This window comes from Lithobates pipiens, unplaced genomic scaffold (genome assembly GCF_037356315.1).
Source record: "Lithobates pipiens isolate NorthernLeopardFrog02 unplaced genomic scaffold, aLitPip1_a1.2 Scaffold_13, whole genome shotgun sequence".
NCBI lineage: Eukaryota > Metazoa > Chordata > Amphibia > Anura > Ranidae > Lithobates > Lithobates pipiens.
Window position 1 is genome coordinate 492715710 of NW_027507718.1, and position 18161 is coordinate 492733870.

The following is an 18161-nucleotide window of genomic DNA, read 5'->3' on the forward strand; positions in this document are numbered from 1 at the left end:
GTGACCAGAGACTGCGGATCTATTACAGGAGATGACCAGAGACTGCGGATCTATTACAGGAGATGACCAGAGACTGCGGATCTATTACAGGAGATGACCAGAGAGACTGCAAATCTAATACAGGAGATAACCAGAGACTGCAAATCTAATACAGGAGATGACCAGAGACTGCGGATCTATTACAGGAGATGACCAGAGACTGAAAATCTAATACAGTAGATGACCAGAGACTGTGGATCTAATAGAGGAGATGATCAGAGACTGCGGATCTATTAAAGGAGGTGACCAGAGACTGCGGATCTATTACAGGAGATGACCAGAGACTGCGGATCTATTACAGGAGGTGACCAGAGACTGCAGATCTATTACAGGAGATGACCAGAGACTGCGGATCTATTACAGGAGATGACCAGAGACTGCGGATCTAATACAGGAGATGACCAGAGACTGCGGATCTATTACAGGAGATGACCAGAGAGACTGCAAATCTAATACAGGAGATAACCAGAGACTGCAAATCTAATACAGGAGATAACCAGAGACTGCGGATCTATTACAGGAGATGACCAGAGACTGAAAGTCAAATACAGGAGATGACCAGAGACTGAAAATCTAATACAGGAGATGACCAGAGACTGAAAATCTAATACGGGAGATGACCAGAGACTGCGGATCTATTACAGGAGGTGACCAGAGACTGCGGATCTATTACAGGAGATGACCAGAGACTGCGGATCTATTACAGGAGGTGACCAGAGACTGCAGATCTATTACAGGAGATGACCAGAGACTGAGGATCTAATACAGGAGATGACCAGAGACTGCGGATCTATTACAGGAGATGACCAGAGAGACTGCAAATCTAATACAGGAGATAACCAGAGACTGCAAATCTAATACAGGAGATGACCAGAGACTGCGGATCTATTACAGGAGATGACCAGAGACTGAAAATCTAATACAGTAGATGACCAGAGACTGCGGATCAAATACAGGAGATGACAAGAGACTGCGGATCTAATACAGGAGATGACCAGAGACTGCGGATCTAATACAGGAGATGACCAGAGACTGTGGATCTAATACAGGAGATGACCAGAGAGTGCGGATCTATTACAGGAGATGACCAGAGAGTGCGGATCTAATACAGGAGATGACCAGAGACTGCGGATCTATTTCAGGAGATGACCAGGGACTGAAAGTCAAATACAGTAGAGGACCGGAGACTGCGGATATAATACAGGAGATGACCAGAGACTGTGGATCTAATACAGGAGGTCTTTTGTGACCTCTTGGATGAGTCGTCGCTGCGCTCTTGGGGTAATTTTGGGCGGCCGGCCACTCCTGGGAAGGTTCACCACTGTTCCATGTCTTCGCCATTTGTGGATAATGGCTCTCACTGTGGTTCGCTGGATTCCCAAAGCTTTGGAAATGGCTTTATAACCCTTTCCAGACTGATAGATCTCAATTACTTTCTTTCTCAATTGTTCCTGAATTTCTTTGGGTCTCGGCATGATGTGTAGCTTTTAGGCTGGGTTCACACTGCTGCGGGGGGAGATCCGGATGTGATTCGCACCGCAAATCACATCCGATCTCCGTAGCGATGCGAGTTCAGCCATACAGATAGTATGGCTGAATTCGCATCACTCCCGCAGCAAACTCGCACGGGACCCTTTTTTTGGTCCGCAACAGAATCGGATCGCATGGGGGAATCACACCATGCGATCCGATTCCTGTGCGAGTCGGCAGATCGCACTGCGATATGCGGACGGATCTGGGGGTGTCATTAACATATCATTGACACTCCCAGCCGTCCGCATAGGGCAGTGTGAACTGCCGGCGGGAGTCATGCGATGCGGGAAAACGCCGCAGATTCGCGGCGTTCCCGCATCGCAGCAGTGTGAACCCAGCCTTAAGGATCTTCTGGTGGACCTTACTGTGTCAAGCAGCTCCTATTTAAGTGATGCCTTGATTGTGAACAGGTGTGGCAATAATCAGGCCTGGGTGTGGCTAGAGAAATTGAACTCAGGTGTGGACAACCACAGTTATAGTATGTTTTAACAAGGGGGGCAATCACTTTTTCACACAGGGCCATGATGGTTTGGATTTTTTTTCACCTTTAATAATAAACACCTTCATTTACAAATTGCATTTTGTGTTTACTTGTGTTGTCCTTGACTATTGTTTAAATTGGTTTGATGTTCCGAAACACTTAAGTGTGACAAACATGCAAAGGAACAGGAAATGAGGAAGGGGGCAAACACTTTTTCACACCACTGTATCTGCATTCTGTAACCTTTACATCGCACATATCTGCATTCTGGCAGAGTGGGGGGAATGTGCTGCCGCTGACCACCACAAAAGTTTAAACAGGTAGTTAAGCTGGGGGGGTGGGTGGGGGCTGCCGACGACAACCGAAAACGTGCAAACAAGTTATTAAGCGGATCACCATAAATGTGAAAATAAATCATAAGGGGGGGGGGGGGTGTGATGGCTGCCGTGACGCCGAACTCTAAATATGAAAAATTGGGTTGTAGGGGGGGGGGGGGCTTAATTTTTTATAAATATATATAGTTTTTTTTACTTTTTTTTTTTGGATTGAATGGGGGGGGGGGGGGGGGGGATGGGGGATCGGCTATGGACGGGCCGCCCCCCATGTATCCAATGTCCATCCATAATCTACTCAGTGACACTTCTCTGTGTGTATTATTACTGCTCCACCCCCTCCCTCTCCAGTGTGTCTCCTCACTGCCCCCCCCCCGTGTGTCTCCTCACTGCCCCACGCACCCACCCCCCGCGCGCGCGTCTCCTCGCTGCCCCACCCGTGTGTCTCCTCGCTGCCCCCCCTCCGCCCGCGTCTCCTCGCTGCCCCCCCTCCGCCCGCGTCTCCTCGCTCCCCCCCAGCGTCTGTCATGGCTGCCCCGAAACGCATCACCCCCCGCCGCGCGTCTGTCATGGCTGCCCCGAAGCGCATCGCCACCCCCCCGCCGCGCGTCTGTCATGGCTGCCCCGAAGCGCATCGCCACCCCCCCGCCGCGCGTCTGTCATGGCTGCCCCGAAGCGCATCGCCACCCCCCCGCCGCACGTCTGTCATGGCTGCCCCGAAGCGCATCGCCACCCCCCCGCCGCGCGTCTGTCATGGCTGCCCCGAAGCGCATCGCCACCCCCCCCTTGCGCGTCTGTCATGGCTGCCCCGAAGCGCATCGCCACCCCCCCGCCGCGCGTCTGTCATGGCTGCCCCGAAGCGCATCGCCACCCCCCGCCGCGCGTCTTTCATGGCTGCCCCGAAGCGCATCGCCACCCACCCCCCCCGCCGCGCGTCTGTCATGGCTGCCCCGAAGCGCATCGCCATCCCCCACCCCCCCGCCGCGCGTCTGTCATGGCTGCCCCGAAGCGCATCGCCATCCCCCACCCCCCCGCCGCGCGTCTGTCATGGCTGCCCCGAAGCGCATCGCCATCCCCCACCCCCCGCCGCGCGTCTGTCATGGCTGCCCCGAAGCGCATCGCCACCCCCCCCGCCGCGCGTCTGTCATGGCTGCCCCGAAGCGCATCACCACCCCCCCGCCGCGCGTCTGTCATGGCTGCCCCGAAGCGCATCGCCACCCCCCCGCCGCGCGTCTGTCATGGCTGCCCCGAAGCGCATCGCCACCCCCCGCCGCGCGTCTTTCATGGCTGCCCCGAAGCGCATCGCCACCCACCCCCCCCGCCGCGCGTCTGTCATGGCTGCCCCGAAGCGCATCGCCATCCCCCACCCCCCGCCGCGCGTCTGTCATGGCTGCCCCGAAGCGCATCGCCATCCCCCACCCCCCGCCGCGCGTCTGTCATGGCTGCCCCGAAGCGCATCGCCACCCCCCCCGCCGCGCGTCTGTCATGGCTGCCCCGAAGCGCATCGCCACCCCCCCGCCGCGCGTCTGTCATGGCTGCCCCGAAGCGCATCGCCACCCCCCGCCGCGCGTCTTTCATGGCTGCCCCGAAGCGCATCGCCACCCACCCCCCCCCCCGCCGCGCGTCTGTCATGGCTGCCCCGAAGCGCATCGCCATCCCCCACCCCCCCGCCGCGCGTCTGTCATGGCTGCCCCGAAGCGCATCGCCATCCCCCACCCCCCCGCCGCGCGTCTGTCATGGCTGCCCCGAAGCGCATCGCCATCCCCCACCCCCCGCCGCGCGTCTGTCATGGCTGCCCCGAAGCGCATCGCCATCCCCCACCCCCCGCCGCGCGTCTGTCATGGCTGCCCCGAAGCGCATCGCCATACCCCACCCCCCCCCCGGCCGCGCGTCTGTCATGGCTGCCCCGAAGCGCATCGCCACCCCCCCCCGCCGCGCGTCTGTCATGGCTGCCCCGAAGCGCATCGCCACCCCCCGACGCGCGTCTGTCATGGCTGCCCCGAAGCGCATCGCCATCCCCCACCCCCCGCCGTGCGTCTGTCATGGCTGCCCCGAAGCGCATCGCCACCCCCCCGACGCGCGTCTGTCATGGCTGCCCCGAAGCGCATCGCCATCCCCCACCCCCCGCCGCGCGTCTGTCATGGCTGCCCCGAAGCGCATCGCCACCCCCCGCCGCGCGTCTGTCATGGCTGCCCCGAAGCGCACCCCTCCCCCCCCCGCCGCGCGTCTGTCATGGCTGCCCCGAAGCGCATCGCTAACCCCCCCGACGCGCGTCTGTCATGGCTGCCCCGAAGCGCATCGCCACCCCCCCCCCCACGTCTGTCATGGCTGCCCCGAAGCGCATTGCCACCCCCCCGCCGCGCGTCTGTCATGGCTGCCCCGAAGCGCATCGCTAACCCGCCCGACGCGCGTCTGTCATGGCTGCCCCGAAGCGCATCGCCACCCCCCCCCCGCGTCTGTCATGGCTGCCCCGAAGCGCATTGCCACCCCCCCGCCGTGCGTCTGTCATGGCTGCCCCGAAGCGCATCGCCACCCCCCCGACGCGCGTCTGTCATGGCTGCCCCGAAGCGCATCGCCATCCCCCACCCCCCGCCGCGCGTCTGTCATGGCTGCCCCGAAGCGCATCGCCACCCCCCCGCCGCGCGTCTGTCATGGCTGCCCCGAAGCGCACCCCTCCCCCCCCCGCCGCGCGTCTGTCATGGCTGCCCCGAAGCGCATCGCTAACCCCCCCGACGCGCGTCTGTCATGGCTGCCCCGAAGCGCATCGCCATCCCCCACCCCCCGCCGTGCGTCTGTCATGGCTGCCCCGAAGCGCATTGCCACCCCCGCGTCTGTCATCGCTGCTCCGAAATGCATCACACCCCCCGCGTCTGTCATGGCTGCCCCGAAACGCATCACACCCCCCGCCGCGCGTCAGTCATGGCTGCCCCGAAACGCATCACCACCCCGAAACGCATCACCACCCCGAAACGCATCACCACCCCCATGGTAGCTGGCGGGAGGAGCACACCATGAGAGTTCTAATGACAACTGCTTAGCAAGGATCACCAGCAGTGCCCAAGGGCAGGAATAGTCACCCCTCCCCCACACACAGTGCTGTGACTCCCAGAACTCTCCTGCATGGTGTGCCCCTGGCTGCTCTCCATGCAGTTGGTTTATGACAGGAAGCTCTGGGGGGATCATCTACATTCCTGGCCTGGTGTGTAATAAAATGAGCGCATTTCAGGAAGACTCTAAAACTTGAAATGTGTCCCAGAAGAAATAATTGGATGTGATGAAATTTCAGCCTCTGGGCTCTAAGAATAAGTGCAGCTCACCCATCATTTCTTTCCAACGCCTTCAAAAAGCGACTTCCTGTGGGGGCCCCCAAGCCGAGCTGCAACTGACTTTTAGCTGCCGGAGCCAATGGCGCCACGCTGTTCTCTCAGCCAATGAGGAGGGGAGTCCCGGGCATCCAAGGCACTCCTACAACATGGCTGGATCCAGAGGGAGCTCAGGTAAGTATTATGCCCTGTACACACAGTTGGACATTCCGACCACAAAATCCGATGGATTTTGGCCCAAACTTGTCTTGCATACACACGGTCGCACAAAGTTGTCGGAAAATCCGATCGTTCAGAACGAGGTGACATATAACACGTACAACGGGACTATAAAGAGGCCAATGGCTTTTGTCTCGTGATTTATTCTGACCATGCGTGGCATTTTGTGCCTCGGAATTGTCGGAAAATTTTAGATCCTGCTCTCAAACTTTGTGCGTCGGAAAATCTGAGGGAAAAAGTCTGATGGAGCCACACATGGTGGGATTTTCCTGACAACATGATCCGATCGCACATTTTCCATTGGAAAGTCGGGCCGTGTGTACAGGGCATTAGAGGGGCTGAGGGGGGCTGCTGCACACATGGCTTTTTATTGTAATGTATACAATGCAGTCAAATAAAAAACCTTCTGCCTTTACAATCACTTTAAGTAAGAGGGCAAGGAATGGGGGAGGGGGTACCTGGAGGGGGCATTTTGCCCGCACTCCATGTGATTGTTTAACCACAAAAGTTGACAGAAAACTGGGCATCAGGGTTTTCATCCAATGTTTCTACCAACACATCAGATGATTGTCTCTATTCTATAATCAGTGGCTGCTGGTGTGTGTGTGTTTTTTATCTTTGTGGGGGGGAGGGGAGCGGTGGTGGCAAACAATCCACCCCCCAGTCTGTCATGTCACGAGCACCCCCCCCCCCCCAGGTCGGTCATTAAGTAGTTCAGGGCCCTACACTTACCCCATCTCGCGGGTAGCGCTCTGGGTGGCATCAGCTTCTCTCCGACTGCTTCCTCGCTTTTCCTGTGTCTCTTCCCTCCTCCTCCTCCTCCTCCTCTTCCTCTTCCTCCTCCTCCTCCTCCTCCTCCTCCTCCTCCTCTTCCTCTTCCTCCTCCTCCTCCTCCTCCTCCTCCTCCTCCTCCCTCCTGGGATCTCCTTTTGGCCAATCAGGTGACGGGTCTCACAACCACCTTCCTGACGGGAGGAGAATCCGTGTTACAATAGTGAATATTCATTCTGCTATTGTCACACAACCGGGTGGGCTTCGGGCGCAGGGCACTGTGCCCCGAGCTCACCCTTTGTTGAAGCCCATTAGAGCCTCCGTGAAGCCTCTAATCACGTGCTTCAAACCCCCCCCCCCATTGGAATCCATGCATCCAGCGCCCTGCATGTAGATCACATGGCCAGATACATGGCTAGGGGGTTGGTGGTGCCCGTGGGCCCCTAATGGGTGGGCCGCCACTGTCTCTATAATACATAGAAACCCTGAGGAAATAGGGAATCCCATTTTAATTTGGGTTTTCATAGCCAGAAAATAGGAAACATTGACTAGTAGAAGTCATATAACTGGGGCTTTTGTTGGCTCTTAAATGTAATTATTTTCTTGAATTCTCCGTCTTCTGCTTTTATAGGTTCAGCAAAACGAGATCCCCGGAGCTCCATCAAAGCCATAATGAAAGGGATTGAAGAGGATCTGGTAGATTCTGTTAAGCTCTTAAAACCCTCCAGCATTTCTACAATCAATATTGTTGTCTTTGACTCGGCGGTTTATTGGGGATATTTTAGTTGCTTTCAAAATGACAAAATGACAAAATGACAAGGTACAAGTGAAGATTTTGAAGGCACTCTTAGTAATCCATGAAGCCCACGCCTTGTAGAAATCAGCCATAGTAAATCATTTAGCTGCTCACATATATTGACATTGAACATGTAATAGATGCATATTAAAGTGATATTCATGGTAATTAATTATTTATTCTTTTTTTATAACAAACGCGTAGCGCTGGCCCCGCGGGGTTGCCACGTGTTACAGTATCCACACATTTCACCCTGCCGCCACACATCCATTAGACACACTTCTCAGCCAATGAACAGTCTATTGCTTGTTTTTGTTGTGTGTTTTTTTCAGTGGATTGAACTTGGTTGGGGAAAAGGGACATGGGATGCCCATAGAATGGGCATAAAAGTAGCTGCGCCACACTTAGAGAGTCACACGCAGAGTAAAAGTAGCCGTGCATATAGTTCTTCAGCAGAACAAAAGATGGTTGACTCTAAACTTGACAGTCCTCTCCTCGGCACACTTCATCCAGCACACTACTTAGGAACACTTCACTGTCCATCTTTAGTCTCCTGTCACTCCATGACTAGGCTTCCCTCTGAATAAGTCCCAGTATTTATTACTTGATGGCCTTTTGTAGGCCGAGGTCTGCAGTACCCCTTTTTTGGTACAAACCGATTTGCTTGAGAAGAATAAATGTAGATGGACTACTGATCCCAGCAAGTCTGATTGCAAATCCTGCCCGCCCTCCTGGCTGCAGCAACTTGACACAAAACTCCCACAGTCTATCCCTCTGGCTCTACATCTAGCTACCACGGCATGTCTCTTCCAGAGCTTTCCACTCGCCGAAACTTGTCTTGGATCCTTCCTGAATGACTTTACTCCAAACATGCTGACCAACTGTCCTTCCAGCTCCTGTTCCAGGACACCTCTCCATGGCCATGTAAGGAGAGGCTCCCTCCCAGCTCCCAAACTCCCCACCTGAGGTATACCCCCCCCCCCCGTACAGAAAGGGGGTTCCCTCAGCCACCACAGTCTAACACTCCATCATCCTCCCCTTTTTCCAGAACCTTCTCCCTGGAAACAGAGGAGGTGCCCAAGAGCTGAAGCACATGTCAGTAACTTACTGCTATACTGGACCACTCCCCTGGACCCAGATCAAAACGGGCCTAGCTCACAGCATAGGCCTGCTTAAATTTACCTGCGCTTTCAGTTTACACAAAACCTACACCTCGCACCTACCTACCTAAGGTAGAAGGGGTTACACCCCCCCACCAGAATACAGTTGGTCGCCAGCTCTGAAAAATGTAAAAATGTTTCCTGGGCATCCCATGTTACAAGTTGGATGGTGAAAGGAAATAACTTGGACAGGGCTATAGTACGAATAAATTACGTACCAAAAATAGATATATACACTCTTGCCACGTATATACACTGTACAATTCAACATGCAACCCTAACTACAGGTCCCTGCAGCTAGGCACATACACTTGGGAGCCTGAGCATTGCTCCTGCAGGAGGAAAACTTGGACTCACCACATTACTTGTCCTCCGGAGCGGTGGAGATGGACAGCCATCCCATCTCAGGAGTTCCTAAAAGACAAAAATGCACAACAGCCTATCTTTACGTACTAACTGTATAATTTACATCACTACTGGAAGGGCATTATGATCCTCCCTAGATGAGAAAAATCTGATCCACATTACCACATATATTTCTCCTGTTTGTCATTATTCTATCAAAAGGGAATTATTTAACCCCAAACAGAACAATAACCAAACATATATGTATAGAACTTCTAACAGTCCTTCTTTTTCTCCTGCTAGAAGGGGCCCCTTCTCGGACAACAGGCAGCAAAGAGGTGGGCAGGGACAGTACCCCCAAGTGTCCTTGATAACAGTCCTTCCATCAGACACTCTGGGTAGCAGGTGAAAGCTGTCCCTGTAAAAGAAATGTCAGTGAAGAAAACCACGCAGACCCTGTCCTGTTCTTGCAGCCCTTGTGGCTGCTGCTATGGTGGCTGCACAGCCCAGCAGTCCTCCTCACACATAGAAGCGGGGATCCGGCAACCTCTTCCTGCTATCCCTTTCTCCTCTGATGGAGACTGAATGGCTCCTGGTAGGTTGACCCGCCTTTACAACCAGGACTCTGTACATGGCACGGCCCAGCTTCCATTCCTCCCAAATGTCCTTGAACCGGGCCCAAGCATCACTCTCTGGCGCCCTTAAAGGCTTTGAGACATGCATGAACTCCCAGATTAGGTCATCCTCCCACTCTCCCCGGGAGTTCTTCACAATGTCCATAATTTGAGAGGGGACATACGGAAAATCTAGATCTCACTCCAGAGCAACCCTTCTCTATATTTCCCACTGAAACCGAGAGAACCTTGGCAATTCCTTGGGCTTCCCTTTTCCGGGCAAGACAAGCCTCTTGGGCCTTTACCACCCACTGCCTGTAGGTGGAGGGTCTGCTTATGAAGAGTCTACTGCAAGAATCTGGGGTCCATACTGGGGGATGAGTTTCTTCCCTTGTCTCTGCAGAATGAGAGTCTCCTGTCTCCCATTCCTCCTCACCGGAGCTTTCCTCAGGGGACAACCATGCAAACGGTCCTTCCACGGACCCATATTTTTCTACAATTCTGGGGGAACTCCAATTAATGACCCGGCCCTTGCTTACCTCACCCAGCTCACCTGAAGGCGCACCTCCTTTTAGCATGGGCTGCTTACGGAGAGGTACAGCAAGGGCCTTGGAGCAGGCCGGCTCCTCAGGGATTTCATCCCTGCACACTAGCACATGCAATCACCAGGCCCCTGGCCAGGCTATAGGTCGTGATAGCATCCTCTTCCTCATGCATGTCCAGGATCTTTGCAGAGGAGTCGCCAGGCCACAACACCTCTCCACCTTTTGGCTGGTGATCCCTTGCCCTCTCCGGCAGCTTACACAAAACCTACACCTAGCACCTACCTACCTAAGGTCGAGGGTGCTACACGTTCTACTTACCTGATCTGTGCAGTTGTTTTGTACAGAACATCCCTACTCCTCCTCTTTTTCTGGCCCCTCGCTGGTACTCCTGGCCCCTCTCACCTGCCGAGTACACCCAGAGCAAGCAGCTTGCAATAGGGGCACCTCAGCAGGCTCGCTCCCGAGCTGCGGCTCTGCATATCTATTCACGCACAGAGCTGCAGCTCGGCCTGCCCCTCTCACTTCTCATTGGCTTCATTGGGGTGAACAAGTGGATGTACCCATTGGTGATCACAACAACCACTATGGGCTCCATGAAAAGCACATCTTTTTAAAGGGAAACCTTTTATAGCTCCTAGTTTTCTACATGTATATTGAGATATTGGGGGTTATTTAGCCCAAGTGTAGCACCCTTTAGCGAGAACAGTCCACACAAATGTTTTTTTCAGGGCTTGTTGGCCCACTTTTATTAAAGAAGATCCAACAAAACAGGGTTTCCCTCGCAGGGGGTTTTCACAGTCAGAATCAGCATTAAATGACAGGATGTTCAGCTGCCTGGCTCTCTTCAGCAGCAACACCACTGCTCAGGCTCCCACATGGAGTCCTCCTGACTCTTGTCAGTGACCTCAGGCTCGGGTCTCTGGCTTTCACAGGGCATCCTGCACTCTCTGGGTTCACCCATGCAAACCTGGACTCCTCGGGAGGTTGGAGCCCAGAACTATGGTCAGCTGTTCAAAGAATAGGCCAGCACACACCTGACCAGTCTGTGTGCTGGTGAGTCTCAAAATCCGGACCCAGGACTGGGAATTTCATCCCACCCAGATCGCTATGAAATCGGCGGGCTCCAGATCCCAAAACAGATTTTCCTAAACAACGAGGAAACTGAAAAGCCAGTTTCCTCCCAAATGAGCAAATCCCCTGGAGCCCCTCAACCTGCCTGGTTGAGAATCCTGCGTCCTTCCGCTGGTGGGGTACCACACTAACACAATATACATGAAGAGTGCTTGCCTACCATGTCAACTAGGCCAAATCCATATGTCAAACTTTAGTTGGCCACACAACCCAACTTTTTTTAAGCAATGGTCTATATCGCAGCACCACATTTCCTGATTGGTGAGAATCCAGCTTTTAGCCCTTTTAAAGAGGAATTAAACCCTGATGGGTTTACTTCCTCTTTCATTCCCTGCAAAGGTAAAGCATAATGGACTACTATGCATTGCATAGTAGTCCATTATGTGTCACTTACCTGACACAGGAGCCAGCGAAGTCACCGCTGTCCCCTGTAGTCCGCCGCATCCATCTTCTCGGTGGGTCTCGCAGCTCCGCCGCTGTCATTCGGCGAAGCCGCGATGACGTCACTCCCACGCATGCGCACGGGAGCCGAGACGCGCGGCATTGCGCAGCATCTTCGTTATCGAGGATGCCACGCTCAGTGCGCCTGCGCGCCGCTGTCTACGGCGCATGCCAGCAGGCTATATTTAGGAAATAAAAAGGTGGCAGATGGTACAGGGCACATACACAAATGAAGGTGACAGGTTCAGGACTGCCTATTGACTGACTGATCTACTGCAGATCCTTTTTTTTTTTTTAAAGAATAAAAAGCTTTCAGGTCCTTATTTGAAGGGGTTTTCCCATCTGTTTGCAGGTGTTTCTGGAGCAATACTGTCTGCTGCTGGGAAGGCAGTTGAGGAAGAATGCAAACGCATTGGTACGTTTTTTTTGCTATATCCATACAACTGTAGTCTACATTGAGGCCTAAACGGTTTTTAGATGAGAACTCAAATAAGCTGGTTGAAGATGGGAGTTCTTACCATAATTTGCACTTCTTGTTTGGAAAATATATTTTGAATAGTGGCACACTTCACCTACTAGAATATGTTCCTCCAGCACACAGAAGGTATATCCTCCCCCAATACATGGCTCTATTTCCTCAGTTGGACAGCTGGGAGTGTATATTGCCCGTGCAAAAGTTGCTAAAAGCAAAAGGAAGCCTTACGTCTCTTCTGTCAAAATACTCTACATTCTAGCAATTTTGTGTGGACTTGTTATTAAAGCCCAACTCCTCCCAAAACTTGTCTTTTTAGTTTTTAATAGAGAGGCTAATGCCCAGTACACACAAACTGACTTTCCGACAACAAAACTGTGGATTTTTGTTGGCTCAAACTTGACTTGCATACACACAGTCACACAAATGTTGGCCAACAATTGCGAATGTAGTGACATACGGCGAGCTGATAAAAGAAGTTCAATAGTCTTACGCCACCCTTTGGGCTCCTTCTGCTAATGTTGTGTTTGGTGAGCATTGATTCCAAGGATGTGTGCACTTTTGTGCGACTGATTTGTGAGCACGCGATCAGAAAGTCTGTTGTGGAAAATTTGAGAACAAGCCAACATTTCCAATTGATCGAAACCATTCCATTGTAGCTCTGGCTGTATGTTTAGGGTCATTATCCTGCTGGAGGGTAAACCTCCGCACCAGTCTCAAGTCTTTTGCAGACTGTTTTTCTTCTAATATTGCCCTGTATTTTGCTCCATCCATCTTCCCATCAACTCTGACCAGCTTCACTGTCCCTGCTGAAAAAAAGCATCCCCAGAACATGATGCTGCCACCACCATATTTCACAGTGGGGATGGTGTGTTCAGGGTGATGTGCAGTGTTAGTTTTCCACCATACATAGCGTTTTGCTTTTAGGCCAAAAAGCTACATTTTGGTCTCATCTGACCAGAGCACCTTCTTCCTCATGTTTGCTGTGTCCCCCACATGGCTTTTCGCAAACTACCACTGGGACTAGGGATGCACCGAAATTTCGGCCGCCGAAACATATCGGCCGAAAATGCCCTTTTCGGCAATTTGCCGAAAGAGAAAAACGGCCGATAATGGAGCCGAAAATGGGGCGTGGCCTGGGTGGGGGCGGGGCTCCGCCCCCGCCCCTGGTGACGCCCATCATGGGGGTTGTATAGCGCTGGAGAGCCGCCTCCGCCGCCTATTTGATCACAGCGCCGGGAACATCACAGCTCTCATTTCAATAGCTGTGTGTTCCCGGCCGCGCGCCGTCACACGCAGCCCCTCCCCCTTGTCCGGGCACTTAGATAGACAGATCATCCGCAGGATTGGACGGATGATCTGTCTATCAAAGTGCCCGGACAAGGGGGAGGGGCTGCGTGTGACGGCGCGCGGCCGGGAACACACAGCTATTGAAATGAGAGCTGTGATGTTCCCGGCGCTGTGATCAAATAGGCGGCGGAGGCGGCTCTCTTCCCTACACAGGCTGCAATGGGACACACTGGCTGCAAAATGGCACACTGGCTGCAAAATGGCACACTGGCTGCAAAATGACACGCTGGCTGCAAAATGACACGCTGGCTGCAAAATGACACGCTGGCTGCAAAATGACACGCTGGCTGCAAAATGACACACTGGCTGCAAAATGACACACTGGTACACTGGCTGCAAAAATGACACACTGGCTGCAATGGGGGACACTGGCTGCAATGGGGGACACTGGCTGCAATGGGGGACACTGGCTGCAATGGGGGACACTGGCTGCAATGGGGGATGCCTCCTGTACCATGTCGCCAGTCTCTGACCACCTCCTGCACCATGTCGCCAGTCTCTGACCATCTCCTGTACCGTGTCCCCAGTCTCTGACCTCCTCCTGTACCATGTCCCCAGTCTCTGACCTCCTCCTGTACCATGTCCCCAGTCTCTGACCATCTCCTGTACCATGTCCCCAGTCTCTGACCTCCTCCTGTACCATGTCCCCAGTCTCTGACCATCTCCTGTACCATGTCCCCAGTCTCTGACCATCTCCTGTACCATGTCCCCAGTCTCTGACCATCTCCTGTACCATGTCCCCAGTCTCTGACCATCTCCTGTACCGTGTCCCCAGTCTCTGACCACCTCCTGTACCGTGTCCCCTGTCTCTGACCACCTCCTGTACCATGTCCCCTGTCTCTGACCACCTCCTGTACCATGTCCCCTGTCTCTGACCACCTCCTGTACCATGTCCCCAGTCTCTGACCACCTCCTGTATAAAAATATTTTTTAAAAACAGTCATTTTCGGTATCGGTGCTGTTTCGGTATCGGTTTCGGTTTTCGGCCTAGTGTATTTTTCATTTTCGGTATCGGTTTCGGCACCAAAAAACCCATTCGGTGCATCCCTAACTGGGACTTCTTATGGCTTTCTTTCAACAATGGCTTTCTTCTTGGCACTCTTACATAAAGGCCAAATTTCTGTAGTGCACGACTAATGGTTGTCCTGTAGACAGATTCTCCCACCTGAGCTGTAGATCTCTGCAGCTCCACAAGATTAACATGGGCCTCTTGGCTGCTTCTCTGATTAATGCTCTCCTTGCCCGGCCGGTCAGTTTAGGTGGACCGCCATGTCTTGGTAGGTTTGCAGTTGTGCCATACTCTTTCCATTTTTGGATGAGGGATTGAACGGTGCTCTGTGAGATGTTCAAAGATTGGGATTTTTTTTAATAAACCAACCCTGCTTTAAACTTCTCAGCTTTATCCCTGACCTATCTGGTGTGTTCCTTGGCCTTCATGATGCTGGTTGTTCACTAAGGATCTCTAACAAACCCCCAAGGGCTTCACAAAACAGCTGTATTTATACTGAGATTAAATTGCACACAGGTGGACTCTATCTACGGATTTGGGTGACTTCTGAAGGCAATTGGTTCCACTATATTTTAATTAGGGGTATCAGAGTAAAGTGTGGAGAGTAAAGCTGAATACAAATACATACTTTTCAGATATTTATTTGTAAAACACTTTGAAAACCATTTATCATTTTCCTTCCACTTCACAATTATGTGCCACTTTGTGTTGGTCTATCACATAAAATCCTAATAAAATAAATTTCTGTTTTTGGTTGTAATATGACAAAATGTGGACAATTTCAAGGGGTATGAATACTTTTTCAGTGCATTGTACCATTGAAAATCTAATGCATTCTCAAAATGTATTCCATTCCAAGTTGTATTAAAGTACATATTTTGTAATCGCTTTATTACACTTCAAATATTCAATTTTGAGAATGCATTAGGTGGTCAATGGTATCAAATGCCCTTCCCTTATGGACTGGATAAGTACAATACTTGAGTATATTCCTATGTACATAAAATGTGTGGGATTTGAAAATCCACGTTGGTCCACTACTTTTTAATCATGTTAACAAATAGATATTTATTCCAATTGTCTTCAGTGGTACCTTATAAAGTTTTTGTATAGGGAAAATACGTTTTTTCATTCTGGGTTTATTTTTTATTTTTTTAGTCTATAGCTACATTGGAGAGATTACTTAACTTTGGTCGTCTTCTCACCAAGGTGAACGTAAAGAGCATGAAGCCGTCATAACTAGCGGTGGAAACACTAAAGCTAAAAATATCATGCATATTATTGGACCTAAAACTGTATCTGCCTATGAACAATCCATGCACAGAATCCTGCAAACTTGTCATAATAATGTCTACAGAAGTGTTGCAGTTCCATCCATGGGGACAGGTAAAGATAGTCAGGCTGGTTATAAAAGAATGAAAAACAAATTGGTGGATCTCTACATTGGTTTACCAGATTTAAGCCACTGAATTTGAACTAAGAAATGGAAAATCCTGTTGATCCTGCCAGAAATGTCATGTCCTTGTCGCTACTTCACTAAAGAATATCTTCCTAGCCAACTTCTGTAAAATATCAATTGCCCTGCACCAGGGGCGGACTGACCATTGGGCCACTCGGCACTGCCCGAGGGCCCTGAGCCACTAGGGGGGCCCCATCAGGGTTGCCAGCCTCAGTAAAACCAGGAACAGTATGTAAAAATCTGTCTTTTTTTACATCTGTCTCTGAAATGTCCCTTACCGAGATCCTTTTGGTCTAAAAATCTGAAGATTATAGCTGCCCCACCTCTCCAGTACCTTCTCAGCCAATAGAAACAGGTCTGTGTATACTGTGTGATTGTATACTGTGTATGTATACTTTGTGGCCCCATAATCTTGGATTGCTTGGGGGCCCCATAATCTCCTGTTCACCGGGGGCCCCATCAGTTGTCAGTCCACCCCTGCCCTGCACCCAATGTAATGGAGATGAAGAGACCGGATATGCTTGTAATCCATATTAGGACAGCAGCCTAGGGTGACAACTATGGATCCCTCCATTGATACCGTGGAGGAGGGATGTAGCCATCCAGGGACAGGAAGTGAGCTATTTGCAGTACTTAACCACTTGCTGATCTCCAACAGTACATCTATTGGTGGCGGGCGGCTCCCCCCTGTACGTTGCGGTGCTCATGCACACTGCGCGCACCCCTTGGGGCACACAGCAACACGCTCTGCTCCTCATATGGTCAGGGTCTTTTCTGAGCCTAGGCCAGTTCTGTGATGTCAGCCAACAGGGGGCTTTAGCATGCATAATATTGGACCTACCAGTGTATCTGCTTTAGCCTGCTGCCGGTTGATAAAAGGTCACAGGAGTGCAGAACTCACTCCTGTGATCCAAAGCCAAAAAATCTTTGGTTATACCTCTCCTCCTTTAAATCTTTCCCACCCATTGACCATTTATTTATAAGACTTTAAAACTCCTTTACTCAAGTCCTTAGTCATGTGTCCCTCACTGTTACTACTTCGGGTGGTGAAGACTGGTGATCCAGAACTGCAGTCTTTTCCCGGACCACCTGGTCCATTATGTGATCATGGTGCATGAAAGTAATTTCATGTCCTCAAGGAATTGTCCATGTCACCCAGGTAGGGACATGGACAGAAGGACCCTTCCACTCTGCAGTGAAGTTTAGAGGGGGCTCAGAACCCGGCATGGGACCACAAATTTATTTATGCTATAAAAGCAATATGGCCATACTTCTCTTGTGGGTCACACTAGTACATTTTACTGTGACCTGTGACCCAGAGTCCACTTATAGTTGGCTAATGACTGATAGAACAGAGCCACCACAGGCTTGGTAAGGATCCTGACCATATTGTCAGAATTTACCTGGCTGCCTGACTGATGGATGGCTCCTCCACCCACCCCCTCCCTAGCCTTGTGTTCCAGTGAGCTCTGCAGAAGCAGAAGGGAGAGCAGTGAACAGTCGCTGCTCTCCACTTGAAGTAGACCAAGAGTTGAGCGATCAGCAGTCATGTGATCACTCCTTTATCGGTCTTAGAGATGGAATGGGACAGCTGAATTATCATACCTCTCCTTTAAAGGGGTTTTTAGATTAGGATTGGCGGTGGCAGGGAAATCTTTAAAATCATCAGATTTTTTTTTCTTCCCCCCATACATCTCATCTTTGTGCATAGTGAATGTGAGAAGTCATTGAATAGTGCATTTGCTTTTATTTTGGCCATTTTTATATAGCACAAGAGTGCTTCTACTGTATGTAGCAAGGTCTCCGGCCTCCTTCAGTCTAATGAGAACCTCCAAGGCCAGAGATAGCTGACATTCTTCAGTATGTGGTGGCTTGTGAGGCATAGTGGGTGCAAGGTGAAAGTTATTGGGTGCCAGACACTTCTTGAATGCAAAAGAGAGGTTTATTTCTCATACAAACTTTTATGGGTGAAAGAGGGTTAGGGCTAGGACACCCTTGAGTAGCTGCACGTTCAATTAGCAGACTGAGACTTTAATAGGAGGACAGCCATGCAGGGAAAGGCCTCCAGCGAGAAGCCACATCTGCACGTGCAGGAATGCTGTCTCCTATGGCAACAATCTTTAACAATTAGTAACACAAAG

At 51.5% G+C, this 18161-nt stretch overlaps 1 pseudogene; it reads left to right on the top strand.

The window, feature by feature from the left end:
- Positions 1–18161, top strand: part of LOC143975918 (protein mono-ADP-ribosyltransferase PARP14-like) — a 173995-nt pseudogene that overhangs the window by 108959 nt on the left and 46875 nt on the right.